Here is a 16,975-nt window from a genome sequence, read left to right as displayed (position 1 = left end):
TTCAGCACTGAAAGGATGGACAGAGCAAGGGTGAAAATATATCAATTGAAAGAAAAGATGGAAAGAAAATCTTTCTGTGACTGACAATGAGAGAGTGAGAATCAGTGGAGGCTGCTGAGGGGAGGACGGCTCAAAATAATGGCTGGGATGGAGTTAATGGAATGGCATCAAACCATGTTTGATGTATTTAATACTGCTCCAGCCATTACCACGAACCCATTCTCCCCAATTAAGGTGCCAGTGTGTTAGGGCTGTTTGTGTGTGTGTGTGTGTGTGTGTGTGTGTGTGTGTGTGTGTGTGTGTGTGTGTGTGTGTGTGGAGAAGCTGTGTGTTTTTCTACTGTTGTGGTGTATTTAGGGACGCTCAGAATATACTGTAAGACTGAATCCTGTCTTGGTTTCATAACTGAACAGTGATGCTGAGGAGGATTATTCTTATGATGTTGCTGCTGATAAAAACAACAGATCTGTACAATGTAAACAAAAGATACATTGCTCTATAATCCATCAGCTCATCTCCTCCCTCTCCTCTCTTTTATTCCGCGAGCAACATGTTTGTATGTTGTTCTCTCTGCCCTTTCACCTCTCGTTGATTGGATTTTGTACATTTTATTGTACTTTCCTTGGACAAAAACAGGAGAATCGTAATTAGAGACTGCTCTACAGTGTCCTAATAACAACCTTCTGACTCTGTGAACATATACAGCTGAAAAGTCACAGGCCTGTTGTAGCCCCAAGAACCACTTATCTAGTAGAATAAACCAAGGCTCTCTCTCTTTTCAGGGAAATACTAAAGCATATTTTTCTGACAAAAGGGTTTGAGTTATTTCATGCACAGTGTAATTTATGCACAAAGCCAGAGGTGTAAGGTATTTAAGTAAAAAATACTTTAAAGTACTACTTAAGTAGTTTTTTTTGGTATCTGTACTTTACTATTTTTATTTTTTTACATCACTACATTCCTAAAGGAAATGATGTACTTTTTACTCCATACATTTTCCCTGACACCCAAAAGTACTTGTTACATTTTGAATGCTTAGCAGGACAGGAAATTGTCTAATTCATGCACTTATCAAGAGAACATCCCTGGTCATCCCTACTGCCTCTGATCTAGTGGACTCACTAAACACAAATAGTTCGTTTGTAAATGATGTCTGAGTGTTGCGGTCTGCCCCTGGCTATCTGTAAATGATGTCTGAGTGTTGCGGTCTGCCCCTGGCTATCTGTAAATTAAAACGAAAACAATTGTGCCCTCTGGTTTGCTTTATATAAGGAATGTAAAATGATTTATACTTTTGACACTTAAGTATATTTAAAACCAAATACTTTTACTAAAGTAGGATTTTACTGGATGACTTTCACTTTCATTTTCTATTATGGTATCTTTACTTTCACTCAAGTATGAAAATGTAGTACTTTTTCCACCACTGCACAACGCAAACGGATGTGGGTCAAACTGAATGATTAACTGAATTTAAAAGGACAATATAAAAACAGTTGGTTGTGTTGCCCATGGTGGACTTGAAATACTTTCTGGTTTTCATGGCAAGGCTAGTCTGCTGAACTCGGTAACAGAGCTGAACAGACAGAAGACCGTGAGATTCAGGCGCGCAGGGATCACAGCACCCGCTCTTGGTAACACCTGGCGCCCTTTACGAAACGGATTAAGAAAGAGACAATGACATTATATAGCCTGTAGATCCATAAGGCTGTATGGAAAGGTTAGTTAAAATGCGTAACCACAGACGCACTAAAGCAAATGTTTTAACAGATGTGACACCTAGTTAAACATTAGTTCAGGGTGAAGTTATAGGCTACAGTGCACTTCTATTATAAGGCACAGACACCGAGCTCTCAAACAAAGCGACGCAGGGAGCTAGGGAAACGGAGCGCAACGCTTATTTAATAGGTTAGTGACTCTTTCCCTCACACACACACACACACAGAGAGCGACACACTGGGATGGAGATGTAACAGCCGTGCGAAGACGGTTTCCACAGCGATTAAGCATTTTGGAGGCAGTTTTTAACCGCTGTACATAGAAGAGAGAGAGACCGAAAGCGATCGACTCGACAAGCCTGCCTGGAGATCGGCGAAGGAAGACTAGAATAAAAAAAGGACTGAAAAAAAGGTAGTATCATTCTATATGCTAAAGTACATTAAAACAGCTTCAAATTAGATTTGAAATGGTTCATTTTAGGATAGATGATATCTGAATACAACAGGTTTATAAGAGGGGGGATAGGACAGAAAGGGCACTCTTACACGCTTAGTATTTGTGTCGTGCATATTGTTTCCTATTGTTTGGATAAACAATTAAGCCCGTGTGTGTGTGTGTCACTCTGAATGTGTGTGTGTGTATACTACTCAGGCCAAGCACAAAGGACTACAGGTCGGCATACGATTTAAAGTTTTTTTGTGTGTGTGTTTTCACACAAACACACACTTAGTTGTTTACACAAATGCAACCTATTGTGCAGCACAGCATCTCAAGCACAATAGCAAACAAAATATGACATAATCAGAACTGATTTAAGCATTCAAACACAACGGGGTTTAGAGAGCATAGAGAGAAGTTGTCTTACAGTTTCACTGGGCATGAATTAATAACAACAATATGCGTTACGCATGCACACACACACACACACACACACACACACACACACACACACACACACACACACACACACACACACACACACACACACACACACACACACACACACACACACACACACACACACACACACACACACACACACACACAGGATTATTACAGAGCAAATAGGGCCATATTGAGATTAGAAGGAGATTCTCTGTGCGTAAACATTACAGAACATCAGATTAAAGACAGAGAGATGGAGAGAGCAACCTGATGAGGAGAACGCCCAGAATATACAACAAAGAACATTGTAAAACCAAGTTCCAGTCCCAGGAATTTACTTGAGTAATTTAGGATATACTGGTCCAGTCATTTCAGAGAACTGTGATTTGAACTTCAATTCAGTTACAGAATTCAGTCAAAATCAAACAATTCAAAATACACAATATCATCATGGTGATACCATGCAGTATGATTTGACCTCTGAATTTCTAACTTGGTCTCATTTTACACAACGTTGGCTGATGTATAAACTATGTATAAAAACAAAAGCAAGGAAACCTTTGTGTCGGGGTCTATTTAAAACCTCTAGGATCCATTCTGGAGATGACCGAGATTACAGTCTAAATGAAGATATTAGAGGGATGCATTACAGTGAGGGGAATTTCATGGTCTATCTGAGTACACACACACACACACACACACACACACACACACACACACACACACACACACACACACACACGCGCATTACATAATAGTGGATTATGGCATTAAAGAGCAGTGTTTTGCAGCCCTAGTTATTGGCGCAGGACTACAATATCACAATACACTCGACCCACGCTGCTGCAGTAGGAGCCACGTGTTCAGGGACTGAATTTATTTCAACAGAATACAGACTGTAACCTTTACTGCCTCACCATATCCGCTCTGAACGTTTATGTGTGTCTCTCTGATGAGGTGTGGGTGTGTGTGGGCCTTGGGAGGGGTGAGTGAGGTGTGCGTATTGTTAAATATGTGGGCCTCTGGAGTGAGTCGTGTGTGTGTATGAGCAGTGGTGTCCAGCACTTAAATTGCCTGTTTATTCTCAGGCTCTGCATCATTCAGAGATAGCGAGGAAAGAGAGAGAGCGAGAGAGAGAAAGACACGAAGAGAGAAATTATTTGAGCTGCATCAAATAGGCTGCATTTATACAGTGGACTGTGATCATGTGATCATTTATACAGTGGACTGTGATCATGTGATCATTTATACAGTGGACTGTGATCATGTGATCATTTATACAGTGGACTGTGATCATGTGATCATTTATACAGTGGACTGTGATCATGTGATCATTTATACAGTGGACTGTGATCATGCTTGCTACGTGTATGACAGGGAGATGAAGCTGTGTGTGTGTGTGTGTGTATATGTATGTATGTATGTGAGCGTGTGTGTGTGTGTGTGTGTGTGTGTGTGTGTGTGTGTATATGTATGTGAGTGTGTGTGTATATGTATGTGAGTGTGTGTGTGTGTGTATATGTATGTGTGTGTGTGTGTATATGTATGTGTATATGTGTGTGTGTGTGTGTGTGTGTGTGTGTGTGTGTGTGTGTGTGTGTGTGTAGTGTGTGTGTATGTATGTATGTGAGTGTGTGTGTGTGTGTGTGTGTGTGTGTGTGTGTGTGTATGTGTGTGTGTGTGTGTGTGTGTGTGTGTGTATGTATGTGAGTATGTGTGTGTGTGTGTGTGTGTGAATGTATGTGAGTATGTGTGTGTGTGTGTGTGTGTGAGTGTGTGTGTGTGTGTGTGTGTGTGTGTGTGTGTGTGTGTGTATGTATGTGAGTATGTGTGTGTGTGTGTGTGTGTGAGTATGTGTGTGTGTGTGTGTGTGTGTGTGTGTGTGTGTGTGTATGTATGTGAGTGTGTGTGTGTGTGTGTATGTGTATGTGAGTGTGTGTGTGTGTGTGTGTGTGTGTGTGTGTGTGTGTGTGTGAGTGTGTGTATGTATGTGAGTATGTGTGTGTGTGTGTGTGTGTGTGTGTGTGTGTGTGTGTGTATGTATGTGAGTGTGTGTGTGTGTGTATGTATGTGAGTGTGTGTGTGTGTGTATGTGTGTGTGTGTGTGTGTGTGTGTGTGTGTGTGTGAGTGTGTGTGTATGTGAGTGTGTATGTGTGTGTGTGTGTGTGTGTGTATGTATGTGAGTATGTGTGTGTGTGTGTGTGTATGTATGTGAGTGTGTGTGTGTGTGTATGTATGTATGTGAGTGTGTGTGTGCGTGTGTGTATGTGAGTGTGTGTGTGTGTGAGTGTGTGTATACAGTATGGGGATGAGAATCTGACTGGGATAATTATTCTACTCAGTTTAAAAGGAGCCTTCAGCTTGGAATACGCAACCGATTTATGCAAAACATATTCACTGTGTTTGTGTCGGTCTGTGCGAGTGTGTGTCGGTCTGTGTGACTGTGTGCGAGTGTTATGGGTGTGAACGTTTAAACGTTTAAACTAAGTTGTGATTCTTAACGTTAGGAAAATTCCCTAACGATGTTATCCACACATAATTAAAATCAATGTGCAGTTACCACAAAACAGTTATCCGTGTTATAGCCTGACTAGACGATAGGCTATAGTGGCCTGGGGAAAGTGGTGTATTTTAAATAAAACCAGAGAGGAAGATGCAAACCTTAGGCTACTTCGGTGAATTTGTGAGGCATGCAAGACAAGACATGGCAAGATGCAGATTAGCAAGACATATGAGCACGGTTCTGCCTGCCCCTCACTCTCCCTCGCTAATGATGCCAGTGTGTGTTCAGTCTTCGGTCTGTTGCTTGTAGAATATCCTAGTTTATTTATGGGACTGATGTCGTGTATCTTTGGACCAGTCTTGCGACCGGGGTACTCTTCGTTGCTGAGTGGGTAGGGGTGTTTTTGTCACATATTCTGAAATGTATCAATGATCCTTTTCAGATATAATAATGTGTCACCTCGTCTGTTAGGGTAGGCTACACTATGGCTTTTTACCTGTAAAGTAATGCTGCTTCTGAAGCAGGACTCATTTCCATCACTACACGACCAAAACTGTCAATCAAATCATCTTGAGCTGCTCTGCTCAGCCTGCTGCCTGCACGCAGACCACTCTCTCCTAAAAAGGTACTTTAAACTTCTGTAAATACTGTGATTTAGCAAGACATTTAGTAGAAATAAAGTACATCTAGCTATCCTTCCATAAAAAACAGCCTTAACAACACAGCAGTACATCAATCAGCAACCTTTATTGTTGTCAGGAAAACAATAGAACATTATAAGTCGGAGCAGAATTCTACTGTCTGAAAAGATACAAGGTGCGTTTGTAAATTCACTCTGGTTATCTACTCCAATTTCAGAGCACTCTCGTCTGAGTGTGCCAGAGCGCAGAATAACTGATGAATTTACGAACGCTCAACACCCGTTGAATATGGCCGGTGTCGGTAAACGTCGGCAAAAAAGGGTAATTAAATTGTTGCCAGCAGCACAGTTACAGTCAACAACGCTCTGGATAACATGAAAACAGCCTAACCAGCTCTGCCAGGGGGAGTAAAATGGTCAGAGTGGGGTGTTCTCTCATTTGTCTGGAAGTAGCTAGCAAGCTAGCCAACGTTAGCCAGTTAGCTTGAGTGCTTGACTGCCGTTGTGAGGTCAGAACGCTCGGATCAACCCTACTCCTCGGCCAGAGCGTCCAGTGAGCGCTCTGAGAGCGAAACACTCGGAATTTACAAATGGACAATCTGACAATGCTATGAATTTATGAACGCCCAGAGCTTACTCTGATCGCACTCATGACCTCCAGATTGAATTTACGAACACACCCACAGACTCTTGATGCGTCACTCTTTTAATTGTCTGAAAAGTTATCAATTGTTGCTATTGTTCGGAAGTCCAGAAAGGACATATTAATAAAATAAATCCTTCATTATGTTGAGATCACAACTTATTTATCATGATCAAGACGAGTGTTGTTGTTTTGGAGGAGTGTGGACGTATTGATGACAGATTGACAGTACGGCTGAGGCAGCAGAGCCCCCGGTGGATCAGCGCATACGTTTTTATTGATTGCTACACTAAGGGATGGTACATTTCATGTTTTGGAGCTCTTTATCAGTTTATAGGTTAGAAGGTTAGAAAGCTAAAAGTTCCTTGTATGTCATTGGCTGTGGACTTGGAGGCGGCATTCAGCCTGGGAGACAGTGCTGCCTGTCAGGTATTGTTCAAGGCTTAAATGCCCCACGAGAGCATTTTGATCAATGCAGCCACAGGGCTCATTGATGAGGTGTTTATCGCGCATCTCTACAAATGAATGGGTAATACGTGGTACTTTTGATTATCTTGTGATCTCGACAAAACAACTCTGGTTATGTAGTGATCATGAGATAAATCATTTGTGATCTCGACATAAGGGATCTGTACTATTGACATGTTACTGTAGCTGTGTTCTGTCTGTAAAGGGTAGCGGTACATAGAACTTCATAGGACCATTATTCTACATTGTGAATTGAGTGGATTTATTATTATTTTTTAATCATTTTAACGGAAAAACAATTTTAAAAAATGTGTTGCCATTGCGTGTGAACAAAACTCTATGAGAGCTTAAGTTAACAAACAGTGTAGTTAGTGTTTGTTTACCTGATATTTCAATGATGCAACAACGGTACTTCCTTCAAAATAATTCAACACTCCTAACAATTCCATTACTACCTGGTACCAAAATAATACACAATGGTGCTTGTTGTAAGGAATCCCAAATAAACCAAAATGTACAGGTAACTGCCCAAATAAAGGAAACACCAACATAAAGTGTCTTAATAGGGCGTTGGTCCACCACGAGCCAGAACAGCTTCAATGCACCGTGGCATAGATTCTACGTGTCTGGGATGCGACACCATTCTTCCACAAGAAATTCCATAATTTGGTGTTGTTGAAGATGGTGGAAAATGCTGTCTCAGGCGCTGCTCCAGAATCTCCCATAAGTGTTCAATTGGGTTTAGGTAAATGATGTATATAAACTCTGGGTTGCTGATGCTATGTACTGGCCAATGAGAGGCTTTGAAGACACCGTTCGGCAATATTGGCACTCCTCAGAAAAGCAGTCTACCAGGAATGAATGGAACTCTACAGTATTTAATTTAAATGTTTCAAGGACAAAATACATGTATTTAAGTAATTTGTTGTTGTAGTGGGGACAGTAACATTAATACTTTCGAAAAATATTACTTTAAATAAAATGTTTTTATATATGTTTTTTGTATGTTTAGCTCACATAATACAATGAAAAGGTACGCATTAAGACCCTTCAGAATCTAAGTCCTGTCTAACCCCGGGAGGCCATTCAACTAAGCTATATGGAATTGTTTTAAGAAGGTCATACTAAGGATCACTTAGTCATTTGATTTATAATTTTAAGACCCCTTGAAATATCAAAAAAATATATAAAACAATGATTGGATGAAAAAATATTTGTGGCCTTACTGCTATTAGCCCATACAAACACATTGAATAACAGATTACTGCTATTAGCCCATACAAACACATTGAATAACAGATTACTGCTATTAGCCCATACAAACACATTGAATAACAGATTACTGCTATTAGCCCATACAAACACATTGAATAACAGATTACTGCTATTAGCCCATACAAACACATTGAATAACAGATTACTGCTATTAGCCCATACAAACACATTGAATAACAGATTACTGCTATTAGCCCATACAAACACATTGAATAACAGATTACTGCTATTAGCCCATACAAACACATTGAATAACAGATTACTGCTATTAGCCCATACAAACACATTGAATAACAGATTACTGCTATTAGCACATACAAACACATTGAATAACAGATTACTGCTATTAGCCCATACAAACACATTGAATAACAGATTACTGCTATTAGCCCATACAAACACATTGAATAACAGATTACTGCTATTAGCCCATACAAACACATTGAATAACAGATTACTGCTATTAGCCCATACAAACACATTGAATAACAGATTCACTGCATGGAACAACAGATACAAAAATGTAAAGGAAGTTTGTTCTGAAGTGTCTGTCCTATATATGAGAAATGCAGTGCATTCGGAAAGTATTCAGACCCCTTCACTTTTTCCACATTGATAAAATTGCAGCCTTTTTCTAAACTTCATTCAATTAAAATGTTCTCATCAGTCTACACACAATACCACATAATGACAAAGCGAAAACAGGTATTTGTAAAAACAATACATATGTATTCAGACCCTTTGCTATGAGACTCTAAATTGAACTCAGGTGCATCCTGTTTCCATTGATCATCCTTGAGATGTTTCTACAACTTGATTGGATTCCACCTGTGGTAAATTCACCAATCAGGCTTTTATGGTAGAGTGGCCAGATGGAAGCCACTCCTCAGTAAAAGGAACATGACAGCCCACTTGGAGTTTGCCAAAAGACACTTATAGGACTCAGACCAGGAGAAACCAGATTCTCTGGTATGTTGAAACCAAGATTGAACTCTTTGGCCTGAATGCTAAGTGTCACGTCTCTCATGTATTTTCTGCACTACGCAATGATATGGGCAGCGACCATGTAACACTTTTACAACATACAGAAGTGCACTGGTTATCAAGGGACAAAGTATCGACATGTTGTTTTGAATTGAGAGATGAGCTTAAAATCTTCTTTACTGACCATCATTTTCCCTTGTCTGACCGCTTGCATGATGACGACTTTCTCACACGACGGGCCTATCTGGGTGATGTTTTTTCTCGCCTGAATGATCTGAATCTAGGATTACAGGGACTCTCCGCAACTATATTCAATGTGCGGGGCAAAATTGAGCCTATGATTAAGAAGTTGGAGCTCTTCTCTGTCTGCATTAACAAGGACAACACACAGGTCTTTTCATCATTGTATGATTTGTTTTGTGTGCAAATGAACTCAAGCTTACGGACAATGTTAAATGTGACATAGCGAAGCACCTGAGTGAGCTGGGTTCGCAATTACGCAGGTACTTTCCCCAAACGGACGACACAAACCAGATTCGTTATCCCTTTCATGCCCTTGCAACAAGCAGTTCTGTGAAAATGTTATTTAATCAGAAGCCACTGCCAGATTTCTGGATTGGGCTGCGCTGAGAGTTTCTTGCCTTGGCAAAACGTGCTGTTAAGACACTGATGCCCTTTGCAACCATGTACCTATGTGAGAGTGGATTCTCAGCCCTCAGTAGCATGAAAACTAAATACAGGCACAGACTGTGTGTGGAAAATGATTTAAGACTGAGACTCTCTCCAATACAACCCAACATTGCAGAGGTATGTGTATCCTTTCAAGCACACGCTTCTCATTAACCTGTGGTGAGTTATTCACATTTCATGAACAAATAAGGTTTTATATGTAAGATGGCTAAATAAAGAGCAAACTAATTGATCATTATTATCATATTATTTGTGCCCTGGTCCTATAAGAGCTCTTTGTCACTTCCCACGAGCCATGTTGTGACAAAAACTAACACTCATTCTTATGTTTAATAAATGTATTGTATAGTGTGTGTGTGGCAGGCTTACAATGATGGCAAAAAAACAACATTTTGAGAGTGCGCTGACCCTGGTGCTAGAGGGGGTACAGCTGGAGGTTGAATGTTTGAAGGGGTACAGGATTATAAAAAGTTTGGGAACCACTGATCTATACAGTATAAAAACATATTGGTTGAGATCTGGTGACTGAGACGGACATGGCATATGGCTTACATAGTTTTCATGCTCTTCAAACCATTCAGTAACTACTCGTGCCCTGTGGATGGGGGATTGTTATCCTATGGGGGCACAGCCATGGCAGTCAAAATAATGGCCTGCCCAGCATTTTATACATGACCCTAAGCATGATGGGATGTTAATTGCTTAATTAACTCAAGAACCACACCTGTGTGGAAGCACCTGCTTTCAATATACAGTACTAGTCAAAAGTTTGGACACACCTACTCATTCAAGGGTTTTTCTTTATTTTACTATTTTCTACATTGTAGAATAATAGTGAAGACATCAAAACTATGAAATAACACATATGGAATCATGTAGTAAACAAAAGTGTTAAAGAAATCAAAATATATTTTAGATTCTTCAAAGGAGCCAACCTTTGCCTTTGACAGTTTTGTACACCCTTGGCATTCTCTCAACCAGTGTCACCTGGAATGCTTTTCCAACAGTCTTGAAGGAGGTCCCACATATGCTGAGCACTTGTTGGCTGCTTTTCCTTCACTCTGCAGTCCAAATCATCCCAAACCATCTCAATTGGGTTGAGGTCGGGTGATTGTGGAGGCCAGGTCATCTGATGTAGCACTCCATCACTCTCCTTCTTGGTCAAATAGACCTTACACAGCCTGAAGGTGTGTTGGGTCATTGTCCTGTTGAATAACTAATGATAGTCCCGCTAAGCCCAAACCAGCTGTGATGGCATATCGCTGCAGAATGCTGTGGTAGCCATGCTGGTTAAGTGTGCCTTGAATTATAAATAAATCAGTGTCACCAGCAAAGCACACCATCACACCTCCTCCTCCATGCTTCACAGTGGGGGAAACACATGCGGAGATCATCGGTTCACCTACTCTGCATCTCACAAAGACATGGCGGTTGGAACCAAAAATCTCAAATTTGGACTCATCAGACCAGGACAGATTTCTACCGGTCTAATGTTCATTGCTCGTGTTTCTTGCCCCAAGCAAGTCTCTTCTTCTTATTGGTGTCTTTTAGTAGTGATATCTTTGCAGCAATTCGACCATGAAGGCCTGATTCACCCAGTCTCCTCTGAACAGTTGATGCTGAGATGTCTGTTAATTAAACTCTGTGAAGCATTTATTTGGCCTGAAATTTCTGAGACTGGTACCTCTAATGAACTTGTCCTCTGCAGCAGAGGAAACTCTGGGTCTTCCTTTCCTGTGGCGGTCCGCATGAGAGCCAGTTTCATCATAGCGCTTGTTGGTTTTTGCGACTGCACTTCAAGAAACTTTCAAAGTTCTTGAAATTTCCGGATTGACTGACTTTCATGTCTTAAAGTAATGATGGACTGTCATTTCTCTTTGCTTATTTGAGCTGTTCTTGACATAATATGGAATTGGTCTTTTACCATATAGGGCTATCTTCTGTATACCACCCCTACCTTGTCACAACACAACTGATTGACTCAAATGTATTACGAAGGAAAGAAATTCCACAATTAACTTAACAAGGCACACCTGTTAATTAAAGCATTCCAGGTGACTACCTCATATAGCTGGTTGACAGAATGCCAAGTGTGCAAAGCTGTAATCAAGGCAAAGGGTGGCTACTTTTTACTCAAGTGTTTTCATTATTTATTATTAAGTAATTATCATGTTTTTACAATTGTATCACGTAGCCTAGTATTTAAGTCATATCTGATAAACAGCTGAAAGCTAAATAAAAAGTGAATCTAGGCTATTATTATGATTTAATAGTACCCACTTTCCTATTCATCCATTTCACTGTACAGGCTAACTCAATGGTTGAACTCCTCCCTGGCGGGTGGGCTGGGTCTCTCTGTGTGTATGTGTGTGTGTGTGTGTCTCTGCGTGTGTGCCTGTGTGTGTGTGTGTGTGTGTGTGTCTCTGTGTGTGTGCGTCTGTGTGTGTGTCTCTCTGTGTGTGTGTGTGTGTGGGTCTCTCTCTGTGTGTGTCTGTGTGTGGGTCTGTGTATGTCTCTGTGTGTGTGTGTGTGTGTGTGTGTCTGTGCGTGTCTCTGTGTGTGTAAGCGCGTCTCTGTGTGTGTGCGCGTCTCTGTGTGTGTGCGTCTCTGTGTGTGTGTGCGTCTGTGTGTCTCTCTGTGTGTGTGTGTGTGTGTGTGTCTCTGTGTGTGTGTGTGTCTGTGTCTCTGTGTCTGTGTGTGTGTGTGTGTGTGATGCGCGTCTCTGTGTGTGTGCGTCTCTGTGTGTCTCTGTCTGTGTGTGTGTGTCTCTGTCTGTGTGTGTGTCTCTCTGTGTGTGTGTCTCTCTGTGTGTGTGTGTCTCTGTGTGTGTGTGTCTCTGTCTGTCTGTGTGTGTCTCTCTGTGTGTGTGTGTGTCTCTCTGTGCGTGTGTCTCTGTGTGTGCGTGTGTGTCTGTGTCTCTGTGTGTGCGTCTCTGTGTGTGCGTGTGTGTGTGTGTGTCTGTGTCTGTGTCTCTGTGTGTGTGTCTCTGTGTGTGCGTGTGTCTCTGTGTGTGCGTGTGTCTCTGTGTGTGTGTGTCTCTATCTCTCTCATATTTAAGAGGAGAGGTCTAGGGAGGAAGGTGTCTCTGTGTGTGTGTGTGTCTATCTCTCTCATATTTAAGAGGAGAGGTCTAGGGAGGAAGGTGTCTCTGTGTGTGTGTGTGTGTGTGTGTGTGTGTGTGTGTGTGTGTGTGTGTGTGTGTGTGTGTGTGTGTGTGTGTGCTCTCTCTCTCATATTTAAGAGGAGAGGTCTAGGGAGGAAGGTGTCTCTGTGTGTGTGTGTGTGTGTGTGTGTGTGTGTGTGTGTGTGTGTGTGTGTGTGTGTGTGTCTATCTCTCTCATATTTAAGAGGAGAGGTCTAGGGAGGAAGGTGTCTCTGTGTGTGTGTGTGTGTGTGTGTGTGTGTGTGTGTGTGTGTGTGTGTGTGTGTGTGTGTGTGTGTGTGCTCTCTCTCTCATATTTAAGAGGAGAGGTCTAGGGAGGAAGGTGTCTGTGTGTGTGTGTGTGTGCTCTCTATCTCTATCATATTTAAGAGGAGAGGTCTAGGGAGGAAGGTGTCTCTGTGTGTGTGTGTGTGTGTGTGTGTGTGTGTGTGTGTGTGTGTGTGTGTGTGTGTGTGTGTGTGTGTGTGTGTGTCTGTGTCTCTGTGTGTGTGTCTCTGTGTGTGCGTGTGTCTCTGTGTGTGCGTGTGTCTCTGTGTGTGCGTGTGTCTCTGTGTGTGCGTGTGTCTCTGTGTGTGCGTGTGTCTCTGTGTGTGTGTGTGTGTGTGTGTGTGTGTGTGTGTGTGTGTGTGTGTGTGTGTGTGTCTCTCTCTCTCATATTTAAGAGGAGAGGTCTAGGGAGGAAGGTGTCTCTGTGTGTGTGTGTGTGTGTGTGTGTGTGTGTGTGTGTCTCTATCTCTATCATATTTAAGAGGAGAGGTCTAGGGAGGAAGGGAGTAGCACAACAGTAGTACAGAAAACAACTTCAATGACCCAAAGCCCTGATGGCATCAGTGGAGAGGGAGGGGCTGGTCCATTTATAGCCAAGTGGTCCAGTCTAAAATAATATAACAAACAATAGAGTGACAGAACAGAGATCTCTAGGCAGGGAGATGGTGAGATGAAGGGATGGAGAGGGAGTGTCTAATAGGAGAACAAGAGATGGTAGGAAGAGAGGGATGAGGGAGGGTAGTGAAGGTATAGCTCCACACTGATGGCTGGCTAGCTGGCATCAATGGAGAAGTAGAAGAACAGGAAGGGAAGTGTTTGTCTACTTTTTACAGGGGCTGAACTGCTTTAGAGAGTAAAAGAGTTTTGCATATGGTGATGTCATTATCATTAAGTAAAGGACTGCTGTTAAGAGTGTATATTCATGTGTGAGGGGTGTGTCTGTATGTGAGTGAGTGAGTGAGTGAGTGAGTGAGTGAGTGAGTGAGTGAGTGAGTGAGTGAGTGAGTGAGTGAGTGAGTGAGTGAGTGAGTGAGTGAGTGAGTGAGAGAGAGATAAGGGAAAGTGTGTCAGAGGGAGGAAAGGTGATAAGAAAATACAGTATGGTGTCTACTCCTCTCCTCCTATCCTCCCTCCATCTTTTTCTTGTTTAGCCCTGCTCCCTCCCTCATCACTCTGTCAGGCTGCCTGTACTTCCCCCAGCCTCTCTCCCTCTCTTTCACACTAAAATGGCTGCTGTGTGTCACTGTTTTAAAAAGCTAGTCACATCCCTCGCTCTCGCTTTTACACCCTCTTATTCTCTCGCTCTCTCCTGGTTTTCCCCTTCCCTTTCTCTTTTCATCAATCCGTCTCTCACTCTCTCCCTCCCCCCTCCATCCCTCTCTGTATGGATGGACAGCCTTGGCTGATCTCGCCGCTGTTATGGCCTCTGCAGTCAGTCAGGCCTCAGTGTGTGTGTGTGTGTGTGTGTGTGTGTAATGTCATGAAGTCAGGTCAGAGCAGTCAGTGAAACACAGTAAGGAATCTGAACTTTTAAATATGAATTGTGTATTACATCTCCAGATATTGTGCAGTTGTGACACTCATACGTGGAGTGGTAGGGTGGTTATACAGCACCCTCATTCAGAGTGAGAGGTTCAATCTGCATAGCGAACCATTCTGTGTGGTATTATTCTCCCATCTGCATAGCAAACCATGCTCTGTGGTATTATACTCCCATCTGCATAGCAAACCATGCTCTGTGGTATTATTCTCCCATCTGCATAGCGAACCATGCTCTGTGGTATTATACTCCCATCTGCATAGCGAACCATGCTCTGTGGTATTATACTCCCATCTGCATAGCGAACCATGCTCTGTGGTATTATACTCCCATCTGCATAGCGAACCATGCTCTGTGGTATTATACTCCCCATCTGCATAGCAAACCATGCTCTGTGGTATTATTCTCCCATCTACATAGCAAACCATGCTCTGTGGTATTATACTCCCATCTGCATAGCAAACCATGCTCTGTGGTATTATACTCCCATCTGCATAGCAAACCATGCTCTGTGGTATTATACTCCCATCTGCATAGCAAACCATGCTCTGTGGTATTATACTCCCATCTGCATAGCGAACCATGCTCTGTGGTATTATACTCCCCATCTGCATAGCGAACCATGCTCTGTGGTATTATACTCCCCATCTGCATAGCGAACCATGCTCTGTGGTATTATACTCCCATCTGCATAGCGAACCATGCTTTGTGGTATTATACTCCCCATCTGCATAGCGAACCATGCTCTGTGGTATTATACTCTCCATCTGCATAGCGAACCATGCTCTGTGGTATTATTCTCCCATCTGCATAGCGAACCATGCTCTGTGGTATTATTCTCCCATCTGCATAGTGAACCATGCTCTGTGGTATTATTCTCCCATCTGCATAGCGAACCATGCTCTGTGGTATTATACTCCCCATCTGCATAGCGAACCATGCTCTGTGGTATTATACTCCCCATCTGCATAGCGAACCATGCTCTGTGGTATTATTCTCCCATCTGCACAGCGAACCATGCTCTGTGGTATTATTCTCCCATCTGCACAGCGAACCATGCTCTGTGGTATTATTCTCCCATCTGCACAGCGAACCATGCTCTGTGGTATTATTCTCCCATCTGCATAGCGAACCATGCTCTGTGGTATTATTCTCCCATCTGCATAGCGAACCATGCTCTGTGGTATTATTCTCCCATCTGCATAGCGAACCATGCTCTGTGGTATTATACTCCCATCTGCATAGCGAACCATGCTCTGTGGTATTATTCTCCCATCTGCATAGCGAACCATGCTCTGTGGTATTATTCTCCCATCTGCATAGCGAACCATGCTCTGTGGTATTATACTCCCATCTGCATAGCGAACCATGCTCTGTGGTATTATACTCCCATCTGCATAGCGAACCATGCTCTGTGGTATTATACTCCCATCTGCATAGCGAACCATGCTCTGTGGTATTATACTCCCATCTGCATAGCGAACCATGCTCTGTGGTATTATTCTCCCATCTGCATAGCGAACCATGCTCTGTGGTATTATTCTCCCATCTGCATAGCAAACCATGCTCTGTGGTATTATTCTCCCATCTGCATAGCGAACCATGCTCTGTGGTATTATTCTCCCATCTGCATAGCGAACCATGCTCTGTGGTATTATACTCCCATCTGCATAGCGAACCATGCTCTGTGGTATTATTCTCCCATCTGCATAGCGAACCATGCTCTGTGGTATTATACTCCCATCTGCATAGCGAACCATGCTCTGTGGTATTATACTCCCATCTGCATAGCGAACCATGCTCTGTGGTATTATTCTCCCATCTGCATAGCGAACCATGCTCTGTGGTATTATACTCCCATCTGCATAGCGAACCATGCTCTGTGGTATTATACTCCCATCTGCATAGCGAACCATGCTCTGTGGTATTATACTCCCATCTGCATAGCGAACCATGCTCTGTGGTATTATACTCCCATCTGCATAGCAAACCATGCTCTGTGGTATTATACTCCCCATCACATTTACCAACCACTTCTATTTACTATAAAACATGCCTCCGTTCCTGTACTCACTCACTCACTCACTCACTCACTCACTCACTCACTCACTCACTCACTCACTCACTCACTCACTCACTCACTCACGTCAGTGGATGTTGATTCAGGCTTCAGTGAGTTTAAACCTTGTTCAGGCTG

At 42.5% G+C, this 16,975-nt stretch overlaps 2 protein-coding genes across 8 annotated transcripts in view; one reads left to right on the top strand and one right to left on the bottom strand.

Moving 5' to 3' along the window:
- Positions 1-16,975, bottom strand: part of macrod1 (mono-ADP ribosylhydrolase 1) — a 114,030-nt gene that overhangs the window by 45,801 nt on the left and 51,254 nt on the right.
- Positions 1,255-16,975, top strand: part of LOC106604369 (leucine-rich repeat transmembrane protein FLRT1) — a 32,083-nt gene continuing 16,362 nt past the window's right edge. For 2 of the 3 annotated variants that reach the window (XM_014198928.3, XM_014198927.3), the window contains exon 1: positions 1,256-2,130. The gene's annotated coding sequence lies outside the window, so the exon portion shown is untranslated. Of the gene's footprint in view, positions 2,131-16,975 lie in introns of all 3 variants that reach the window. The other variant, XM_014198929.3, reaches the window with a different exon arrangement.

The sequence above is a fragment of the Salmo salar genome, chromosome 05 (genome assembly GCF_965601325.2).
Source record: "Salmo salar chromosome 05, fSalSal1, whole genome shotgun sequence".
Taxonomy (NCBI): Eukaryota; Metazoa; Chordata; class Actinopteri; order Salmoniformes; family Salmonidae; genus Salmo; species Salmo salar.
The sequence above is the reverse complement of the archived record's forward strand: the minus strand, read 5'-3'. Positions and strand labels throughout refer to the sequence as shown.